Source organism: Heteronotia binoei, chromosome 1, assembly GCF_032191835.1.
Source record: "Heteronotia binoei isolate CCM8104 ecotype False Entrance Well chromosome 1, APGP_CSIRO_Hbin_v1, whole genome shotgun sequence".
NCBI classification, from domain to species: domain Eukaryota; kingdom Metazoa; phylum Chordata; class Lepidosauria; order Squamata; family Gekkonidae; genus Heteronotia; species Heteronotia binoei.
In genome coordinates, this window is record NC_083223.1 from 13836776 (window position 1) to 13848220 (window position 11445).

At 44.5% G+C, this 11445-nt stretch overlaps 1 pseudogene; it reads left to right on the forward strand.

Moving 5' to 3' along the window:
- Positions 1 to 3556, forward strand: part of LOC132566187 (cytochrome P450 2K6-like) — a 33050-nt pseudogene extending 29494 nt beyond the window's left edge.
- Positions 3557 to 11445: the final 7889 nt, after the last annotated feature.

Consider the following 11445-nt stretch of genomic DNA (forward strand, 5'->3'; position numbering starts at 1 on the left):
TCAACAGATTTAAGGTCACAAGAACTTGTTCATCAAGTTGAAAGCTGCCATTCAGTACTGACAGTTGTAAAATGTCCATGCAAGCTTTAGTAATGCCTTTCTATGCTCAGCAGATCATCAAAGTAAAAGAGTTAAAGGGCGTTTTCCCACAGAGCTTACCTCGGAGCGACGTTCCTCTTCATTGCGCAGCATCTGCGCAGATTTCCCACCAACTGCTCCGCATAACCAGGAATAGCTGCGGCTTTTGTGTCGCTAACGTAAACTGCTTTTTAGCGGTTTACATCTGCGACGCAAAAGGTCCGGCACTTCCTGGTTATGCGGAGCAGTTGGTGGGAAATCCGCGCAGACGCTGCGCGGTGAAGAGGGACGTCGCTCCGAGGTAAGCTCTGTGGGAAAACGCCCAAAGTTAAAGAGAGAGAAATGTGGCTTTTATAAAGAAGCTGATCTCAAGGTACTAAGTAATCAAAAAATCTGCTTGAGCATTCATATCCAGTCGTCCTCGTTTAACCAAGTGTCTGGATATAAAGAGAACAAAACTCCTTAGGTATTTCTTGGAGAATCCTAACCTAGCCAATAAGCACAACATCTGGGTGTGCCATGGCTTTCTTTTCATCTCCTCATAGGCCAAAGTTATAGAAGTTGACCACAAGGAGAAGAAAATTTTCAGCTAAAAATTAATAGCAATTTTATAAGCTAATGTAACTTTTGAAGGCAAAAATAACTCTGATCTAACAATAACTGATGAAGCTGAATCAAGTACTCCCAGAAACATGCGCACAAATTTATTCTGTAGGACTTCTAGTGTATAAGTTCCCAAATCCCCAAATTGGGGCACCATATAACAATTGGGGGAGTACTTTAGATTTTAAAATTACAAACATGAGAGACACCAACTAACCTCCCTTTGCTCTATAAAATCTAAATACACAAATCACTACTCTAAAGTTTCTGTTTGGTATGTTTGATATGTGCTGACCAGTAAGTAACCTGATTGATAAAACACTTCCCCTAGATATTTAAAAGAAGTCACCTGCTCTAAAAGGTTCCCACCCATCATTCATTTACGTCGTCGCGTCCACTTGCTGAAGCCTATAATCTCTGCTTTATTGTAATTGACATATAGTGAATTTCTTTTACAATATAAACTGAATTGTTTCAGCAATTTTCTAAGGCCAATTTAGAGGAAAAATTCAAAATCCGAAACAGATATTTAATTCATTGGGGGGAAATGTTTTGTTTTCGCAGAGAAAGTGCAAGAAGAAATAACAAAGGCAATCGGGTCTGCTCAGCCACGGATGGAGCACCGGGCAAAACTGCAATACACAGATGCTGTGATTCATGAAATTCAGAGGTTTGCTAATATTACCCCTACCGCCCTGCCACATGCCACTAATGCAGACGTCACTCTTGGAGACCACTTCATCCCGAAGGTGATCATTCTTTCCTTTACACTCACTGCTCAGCTGAATATGGCACATTTGTGATTTTTTTTTTTTTTGCTACCAAAATTTAGTTTTATGGAATAAGAAAGCTAGTTAATGAAGTTCATTTACATCGCATAGATTTGTCTTATGGGAATAATGGGAGTGTGCCTGGTTTGGCCTGGATTGCGCCAAAAATTCTGAAAGCATTGTCCATCCAAGTCAAAATCAGATTTATTAATGGCCCATGGCCAGTATGCACAAAAAGGTACTACAACAATCACACACACACACACACACACAAAACATTCCTACCATTAAAAGCACTTATTTACAACTCTAGTAAAACAGATTGGCAAACCAGGATCCCATATTTACTTGAGAAATATATATGGAGCGCAATTTTATCACTTGAGCACAAAACTTCACTATTTTCTTCGTAGTCTCCATGTTCACATCAGAGAGAAGCTTATTCACAATTTCCACACTGGAGATTGCAGATTTCATTGCATTTGAATTCTCACGTACCTCTGTTAGTAGGATAGCATTTTCTTTGCCTGAAGTACAGCTGATATACTTGATAGGCCATCTTCATTTTCTTCAATTAACTCATTGCTTTTGCATTTCAGGGAACATATATCCTTCCATTGCTGTACTCTGTGCTGTATGATGAATCCGAGTGGGAGAAGCCCTTCCAATTCTATCCTGAGCACTTCCTTGATTCCGAAGGAAAGTTTGCCAAAAGGGATGCCTTCCTGCCTTTCTCTGCAGGTAACTCCTTTGGGACTGATCACTGTGGATTTAATGAATAGATCAGATACTCAAGTAGAACAATGTCCCAGATGAACAAAGTAGGAGTCCAGCGGCACCTTTAAGACCAACAAAGCGTTATTCAGAATGTAAGCTTTCGTATTTATTCTGAATAAAACTTTGTTGGTCTTAAAGGTGCCCCTGGACGCCTACTTTGTTCTCCTGCTTCAGACCAATGCAGCTGTTCCCGATTGCCATTTCTGACTTATTCTTTCAAGATTAGCATTCTTCCTCAGTAGTCTTAATCACTGGGTTCCTATGTACTTCAGTCTGTCCTCATATTTTCTTCTTTACATTTCACGGCCATCCTTATTTACATTTCACGGCCATCATTATATGGGGGTGATGGTATAAAAGCATTATAAATAAACAGGGCTTCTCTGCGCCATTTTCATTGTCACAGGTCGGCGAGCGTGTGTTGGAGAGACCCTGGCCAAAATGGAGCTCTTCCTCTTCTTCGCGAGCCTCCTGCAGAGATTCACTTTCCAGCCAGCTCCTGGGATGTCGAAAGAAGACCTGGACCTGACCCCTACAGTTGGGGCCACGACACCTCCCGTGGCCTTCAGTGTCTGTGCTCTGCCACGTTCATAACATCCAAGCATGCTTAGCTTCCCTCTGCAAACCGTCCTCTTCTTCTACAGCTTCCATTATATTTTAATGTATATTCCTTCTAATGGCAAATTGAGAGCCAGTTTGGTGTAGTGGTTAAGTGTGCGGACTCTTATCTGGGAGAACCGGGTTTGATTCCCCCACTCCTCCACTTGCAGCCGCTGGAATGGCCTTGGGTCAGCCATAGCTCTCGCAGGAGTTGTCCGTGAAAGGGCAGCTGCTGTGAGAGGCCTCTCCAGCCCCACCCACCTCACAGGGTGTCTGTTGTGGGGGGAGAAGATATAGGAGATTGTAAGCCACTCTGAGTCTCTGTTTCAGAGAGAAGAGCGGGGTATAAACCTGCAGTCTTCTTCTTCTATATGTATGTTACATGTTAAAAGGTAAATTAGTTGGATAGAAAAAACATCTGAGAAAGAAATGCCCTCTTTTTAGCTCAGGTTTATAACAATAGAGTGATTAGCAGGCATTCTCACATTTTGACATGTTACTGTTTTATTGGTTTCTCATGCTCATGCTACCCAGATCAAAGTTTTGCTCAATTTGTTAATTTTACTATTCAGTCATTGGATCTTAAATTTGTACCATTTTGCATTCTAAACCACTGCTTACCAACTATATGTAACTCTGCCCACTGTACCTGATTCCTCATCGGACGAAGTGTGCGCGCATACCTGAAAGCTTACACTCTGAATAAAACTTTGTTGGTCTTAAAGGTGTACCTTGACTCCTACTTTGATCTTTTGCCTTAATAAGGACATCTCAGCATCAGCAGAACCACGCTATGCTTGGTCACAAACCTTTGGGTTTCATATACCTCTCTGTAGAACCTCTACACGCTAGATCAGAGATATAACTAGGTTCAGAATCCATACTTCAGTTCTTGAATTGTTTGCTGTATGTAGAAAATGTTTCTGTGTCTGATTTCCTGCACTGACACATTACAGATGTTTTCCAATCCTCAAAACAACAAAATTGAGCTACGGCAACTATATCCTTCCAAGTGAGATCCTTCCAAGGGTATCAGCTATGTAGACAAAACAAATATCATTAGTGCTGGGTTTTACACAGGGCTTTTTTTGTAGCAGGAACTCCTTTGCGTATTAAGCCACACACCCCTGATGTAGCCAGTCCTCCAAGAGGTCCAAAAATACAACAATACAAACTATTGTGCACAAACAAACACTCTTAACTGGTGTATATAAAGTTCTATTATAATGAAATGAACAGCCTACAACAGTGGGCATACATTCATACAGTATAAATAGAAAACAACAGTCTCAAAACAATATACCAAGGAGGACCCCACACAGTCACTGAGTTTTCCAAAATGAGTACACAGACTCAAAAATAATGTTCCACAGGAGTCCCTCCGTTGTTTGTTGACTTCTGAAGGACAGATTCTAGCCTTCACGCAAACCCCGGATTTGATTGCATTCCGCTGCTCCTGCAGCTTCCTCGTAAGTCAACTGAAAACTCCAGCCAAGTTCTTTCTCAAACGCCCATTTTGATATCTTAATTTGCGGCCGCAACGGAGGGACTCCTGTGGAACATTATTTTTGAGTCTGTGTACTCATTTTGGAAAACTCAGTGACTGTGTGGGGTCCTCCTTGGTATATTGTTTTGAGACTGTTGTTTTCTATTTATACTGTATGAATGTATGCCCACTGTTGTAGGCTGTTCATTTCATTATAATAGAACTTTATATACACCAGTTAAGAGTGTTTGTTTGTGCACAATAGTTTGTATTGTTGTATTTTTGGATTTCATATATTGTGCTGCCACTGTTCTTTTGCAGTCCTTCAAGAGGTGACAGGGCTCTTAGTATAGGGCCTACTGTAAGCACCAGGAGGACTGACTACATCAAGGGTGTGTGGCCTAATATGCAAAGGAGTTCCTGCTACAAAAAAAAAAGAAGAAGAAAAGCCCTGGACATGAAATCTGCTTCATCTTCTTGGTTTTCTTACCCATCCTGCTAATTCTGAAATGTTGTTTGAACAATTACTGCAAGTCAGAGAAGGACAGATCAAACCAGGCCTCGGATTCAGTGGGAGCTCACGCAGCTCCTGAATGTTTCTGAGAGTTCCTCCTCCTCCTTCTGAGAGTTCCACCTCCTTGTCCATTGAATAGTAGGTACAGCTGCATAACAATCCCTGGATGAGCTCCTCCCCCGTTTTTCTACAAAACGATCCCTGGATAAAACAAAGTCCACTCTTCAGTGAATGAGTAAGCAAAAACCCAATTGATTTTATTTGGTGAAATGATTTTTTGCGGTTGCGAAAGAGATGCAGAAAATTAAAAGTACTGGCTTTGATCCAGGGGGGTGTTTCTGCAGCCAGAAAGGTTTCCTCCCAGAGAGCTACAGATTGGCTTAGTCTTAGAGGTGGATCCTGGATCATTTTGTTAATTTCCAACATAATGCTGACTCTCTAAGACTTTTTGTTCTCATGAAAATCTAGAGCCGTGGTTACAGTGCTATTAACGTTAACAAATATCTGTTACTAAAATAAGCCATTACTTTGGACAATGTATTAAATGGGGTGACATTGCTTTAAGGGTAACTTTAGGTTGTGCAATGGTTAACACCTGGCTGGTTTGAGGACTGATTTTTAATTTCCTTTTATGGCTAAGGTTTTTGCCGTCTGAGAATCTGAAGAATGTTACTCTAATGAGACACCTGTATTGTCCAAAATAAATTTGGTATACAGGTATCAGAGTATTTTTGATTGCTTTGTAGCAGTGTTCTTGAAACACAAGATAAGTTATAATTATTCAGGGCTTTCTATGGTAGAAAAAGCCCAGCAGGAACTCATTTGCATATTAGGCCACACACCTCCTGACGTCACCATTGTTACACACAGGGCTTTTTGCGGGAAAAAAGCCCAGCAGGGACTCATTTACATATTAGGCCACACACCCTGACACCAAGCCAGCATTCCTGCTCAAAAAAAGCCCTGTAATTATTTATGCAAAATGTTTCTATTGACAGAACATGGTTGGGTTTATCTGCAAATTGGTTCTTTTCTTAATAAAGCTTTGGCAAAACACAGCTATCCTTAGGTAACTTGCCCGTACAGAAGAAACGTGGACCGATATATTAAAGTATTGGATCATTGGGAATGTACAGTGCATGAGAGAACAGTACATGCAGGGTTTTTTTCCCTTTCTTTTTCCTTTTCTTTTTTTAAGCAGGAACACACAGGAACGCAGTTCTGGCTGGCTTGGTGCCAGGGGTGTGTGGCCTAATATGCAAATTAGTTCCTGTTGGGCTTTTTCTACCAAAAAAGCCTGTGTGAAACCATGGTGATGTCAGGGAGTATGGCCTAATATGCAAATGAGTTCCTGCTGGCCCTTTTCTACAGTAAAAGCCCAGAGTACATGAATTTATTTCCCTTAAAAAAAATTAGGTTTCAATTTTTATTAAGAAATGTAACAAATACTATGCATTTTTGTATATGACAATATTAAAATTTAGATTATTCAACAATATGTTTATGTAGCAGCTAAACTCAACAATTTTACCTCTGTATATGTGAAAAAGAATTACAATAACTTGTTACAAATACTAACATGAGTTTATTTCCTGATGACCTGCATTGGATGTAAAGACTTTTATATCTTTCTGTTATGAGAGACTTTTAACAGATTTGATGTTTAGAGTATCTTCTTTTTGTGCAACATTGTTGGTTGTTCGCCAAAATTAATTTTGGATATTTGAAACAATTACAATACACTTTATAATTGATTTACTATAATTTTGGATTTGTTCAGTATATTACTTCAAACACATTCTTACATAGTTTTGGGACTTTATACTGTGCATCTCACCAATTTGATTGGATTGCCAGAGAAAAGCTGGCAAACCTATGGGAGCCCACAAAATGGAATTGGGTGACAATGGATAGAAGAACAGCAGATAGATTTTATCTACAACAAAAGCCAACATCTTAAACAAAAAGGATAACTATACATATCCATAAGAACTATCTGCAAAACATGATAAAAGTATTATAATGTTATTAAAATTGAAAAATATACAGAAATGGCCATTAAAATGAACGTACTCCGGCATTTTAGGCTACTAGTAATTTTCTCATCCTAAAGGCAAACCAACCAAATTTAGCTATTTTAAGAGTAACTGCAGGATATTGGCCCTCCAGGAGTTCTTTAAGTTGGCATATTTTTTGACTGCTAGTAGGGGGAGTAATCATGGAAGGCAGGAGGGATTCCCTGGGCTTACTGTACCCCTTGCAGACATAAAAGACATGAACTAATGACTCTATGCTATCATTACAGCAAGGGTATATACGAGCTTCATAGGGGATTTCCCTGTATCTACCCTCTGTAACTGAAGAAGGGAGGGCGTCCCACCTCATAAGGGAGAATATCCTTCTGTAGTCATGGTTTGCTAGGTGAAACAAATATGGCATGGGAGGTAACCTATGAAACGGCTCTATAAAGGTAAGCCATTTTTGCGAGTTATTTAAGTCAGTTTGTCTGGCAGTATCTAATATCCTTTGTGCCACCATCGCTCTTGCCATATCATATGCCAGGTTGCTAAGGAATTGACTTGAGAGGCCATAAAAGGGAATAGAAAAACAATCATGGTATGGATGTGAGTGTGTATAAAAACTATTGTTTTAGGTTCACAGTAAATAGGCCTAAGTAGCAATCTAAAAATATAATAGCGTGTGTGTGTTTAGGAGTCTATAAGAATTTACATGCATACATCATATAGATAAGAAACTGCTGTTCATAGAAGGCAGTGCCAACCACCAGCAGGTTTATTGTGCTGGGTATGTGGGAATCTTTCTAGAAACCAGTTCCCAACATTCTGTACCAGATTAGTGTGTCCAGGAAACAGAACCAGAAAGGAGCTGCGTAGATGAGTTCATCCAGAAATGAATTTCCCACTGAAACCAATGGAAACAACCATGAAACGGACATCAATAATAGCTTTTGTTATGATTCTAAACTCCTCAAGTATATGTCATGAATTCTGAACCAAATCCAACTCTCTCACTCTCACTCACTCTCATATCTTTCAGGTGATAATGTCAGCTTGTGTTCAAATCGATACTAACCAGATCTGCTGTATTGCCATATTGATTGCTAACCCCTTGAACTGTGACAGTAATTCTGTGTAGCAGAGAATGAAAACAAGGAAGAGGGGAGCCTGGCGCCAAAGGATTGTAAAGAGTGTTTGATGTGCAGAGTTATGCAGCCCAGTTGGCCACCCAAGGCCGAGAACAGAGATGGGAGGACAGTGTTGGCTAGCTTGTAGAGATATCACTGTGTGAACAATTCACCTTTTAGAAGTAGAAAGGAAATGTATTGTGAGAATGATTTAAATGTCTATGCTTTGATCTTGGTCCATAAAGGACAGCAACTTTCCATTGCTTGTTATCACTTTCAAAGACCTTCTGCAGTAGCTACATAGATGTAACCAATAAATGAAACTTATTTTCTAATTGAAAAGAGTCCTCTCATTGTTGGAATGTCCATGAACCCTACGCTGACATTTTGAAAGTGATCCCTTTTAATGGGGCTCATCGGCGGGGTCACTTCTGGCGGATGGCCGAAGCACCAAACGACCGAGAACCCTGTATACCTGGCCTACCCGGGACACCGGCTTGGTACAGCACCAAGAAGTGGCGGCCTCAACGGGTGAGCAGCCAGATACTTTTCCTCACCCCAAAGGCCCCGTGCAAGCCGAGGGCCTCCACCAAACTGATGGGGGAAGCGGCGCAGAGACACGCGAACATCCTCCGCGATCCTGGGGATCCAGGAGACTCAGACATGGGAAGCAACCCGGGGGAACCAGGAGGAGGAGAGGGAGTGCCTGAAGACACCGGAGCCAGCGGAACTGGCGGCAGCGGCGCGAACGGGGGCGACTCCCAGGGCGAGGGCGACTCGAGGCCGTCCTCCCCGAAACCCAACCCTTTCGATGAAATCTGAAGGGAAATGGAGATTCTCGGGAGCGATCTCCGGCGGGAGATGAACCGCAACATGAATCTGACCCGGAACGAAGTGGTGAAACAGGTGGACCGAGTACTGGCGGTGGTGGAAAGACGGCTTGCGGCGGCACCCGCAGCCCCTCCGGTGGGAGAATCCCCACATGCCCCAACGGGGCCCATCATGAACCCGCCTCCCTCGCCGCCTGGGCCGGTAGGGCCTCCAGGACACCCCCCACCGGGCTCGAAGGTGAAAACCCGAGAACTTCACGCCACTTTTGTTGGAAGTGCGGAGAAAGTAGAATACTTTGTGATCCAAGCCAACAGCTACATGCGCTACTGGGGAACGTCCTTTCCAGACGAACATAGCCGAGTAGCGTACCTGGGATCCAGGCTGGAGGGTGAGGCGCAACTGTGGTACGTCACCCTGTTCGAGACCAGAGGCCCGGAGGTGACCACCGTGGCGGGGTTCCTGCAAGCACTACTAGCACAATTCGAAGACCCCCTCCGAGAGACTCTGGCGATAGCCGCAATAGAGGAGCTCCGCCAAGGGAGCAAATCCATCAGAGAATACTCCCTAGAGTTCCGCAACCACAGCCGCAAGATCAAGGGCTGGAGCGAGGCGATGAAGATCCGGGCATACCGTCGAGGACTAAACCCCGGGATCCTCGACCGCGCCCTGCAGCAGGTCCGCCCCGACACGCTAGTAGAGTGGATCCAGCTGGCAGGGGAAATCGAAACCAACCTGAAAGAGGTGGCGATCCAGCACCAAGGGCTACAAGGGAAAACCAGCCGCGAGAGCCGGGGCGCCGCCAAACCCGAGGTGAAAAAGACGGGGGGGGCAACACCGAAGCCAACCCCCGGGCCCCGCAAATGCTACCAATGCGGGGACCCCAATCACTTGGCCTCCAGCTGCCCAGAAAGGGCGAAGACCCCCGCGCCGGTCCACAAGGGCCCTCCGGCCAAGCCCACTCGGGTGGGGAAACCGAAAGAATCGGGCCGTGTTAGCACCGCACTATCGGCGGTGCTTGACGAGGATTCTATAATGCTAGACGAGCTCACCGAGGAGAGTTGGGGCATGGAGCCGGCGGGAAACGAGACCGACCTGCGCTAGAGGGTGCCCAGCAGCAGGTCCCGGAGAAGGCGGCACCACTGAGGGTGAGAATCTCGGGGGAACTTATGTTCATACCATTGACATTACTGAACGTTAAAGTAAAAAGATTCATTCATGCTCGGGCCCTGATAGACTCAGGATGCACGCGGGAGTTAATCACCCCGCGGCTAGTGGACCTATTGGGGATAGGGTGGGAGAAATTACCTCGACTGCTCGAATTCGAGCAAATGGATGGAGCCCCAATGAGGGGGGAACCATGTACCGAACAATCACAAGAAATCCTAATGGGGGTGGAGGAACACTGGGAAATGGAGGTTTTTGTGATCGCCCCCTCCTGCTCCTTCGATATTGTACTGGGAGTGGGTTGGCTAGCCCGACATCAGCCGGACTTCCAGTGGGGCGAGCACACCATAGACTTCACCGACCGAAGGTGCACGTCCCACCTGTGGAGGGAGATCTGGGGTCCGCAACCTCCTCCCAAGAATGAGAAACTGTGTGTATCCATAGAGGAAACGAAAACCATCCCCAGGAAATACCGGGATTTGAAGGGGGTGTTTAGCGAGACAGAGGCAGACGATCTGCCCCCGCATCGGGCCACGGACTGTGCAATAGAGCTGTTGCCCGACCAGCCTCTGCCCAAAGCCAAGTTGTATTCAATGGGGTGGGCCGAGAAAGCAGAGTTACGAAAATTTTTAGACAAGAACCTGCTGCGGGGGTTTATCCGGCCAGCAACGGCCCCCCATGCCGCCCCAGTTTTATTCCGGAAGAAAAAGGATGGCAGTCTTAGATTTTGCACAGATTTTCGTGGGATTAATGGGATTTCCATGTCCAACGCCTACCCCATCCCCCTCATCAAAGACTTGCTGAGTGCGGTGTCAGAGGGGTCCATTTTCACCAAACTGGACTTGCGGGACGCTTACTTCCGGGTTAGGATAAAGGAGGGGGATGAATGGAAAACGGCTTTCAATATGCCCTTAGGTCAATTCGAATACCTAGTAATGCCGTTCGGACTGCAGGGCGCCCCAAGGGTGTTTATGAATTTCATAAATGAAGTCCTAAGAAAATACCTATACAAGGGGGTGGTGGTGTACCTGGATGACATCATTATTTATTCCAAGGACTTGGCCTCTCACGTGAAACTTGTGAGGGAGGTACTGAGCACCCTCCTCCAGAACAAATTGTATGCCAAGCTATCAAAATGCGAGTTCCATCAAGAGGAATTGGATTACCTAGGCTTCCGGGTCTCAGGGAAGGGGCTAGCGATGGACCCTGCAAAAGTCCAAGCGGTCTTAGAGTGGGAACCCCCAAGGACACGCAAACAGCTCCAATCATTCATCGGGTTCGCAAATTTTTATAGGTCCTTCATTCAGGGGTTCGCCAAGGTGGCCCTTCCCCTCACGGACCTATTACAGACCAAAGGGAAAGGTCCGGAGGCGAAAAAGCCAAATGCCAAACTGAAATGGACTAATGAGTGCCAAGAGGCGTTCGATAAGTTAAAGCGCCTCTTTACGAGCGAACCCGTGCTAGTGCACCCCAATGA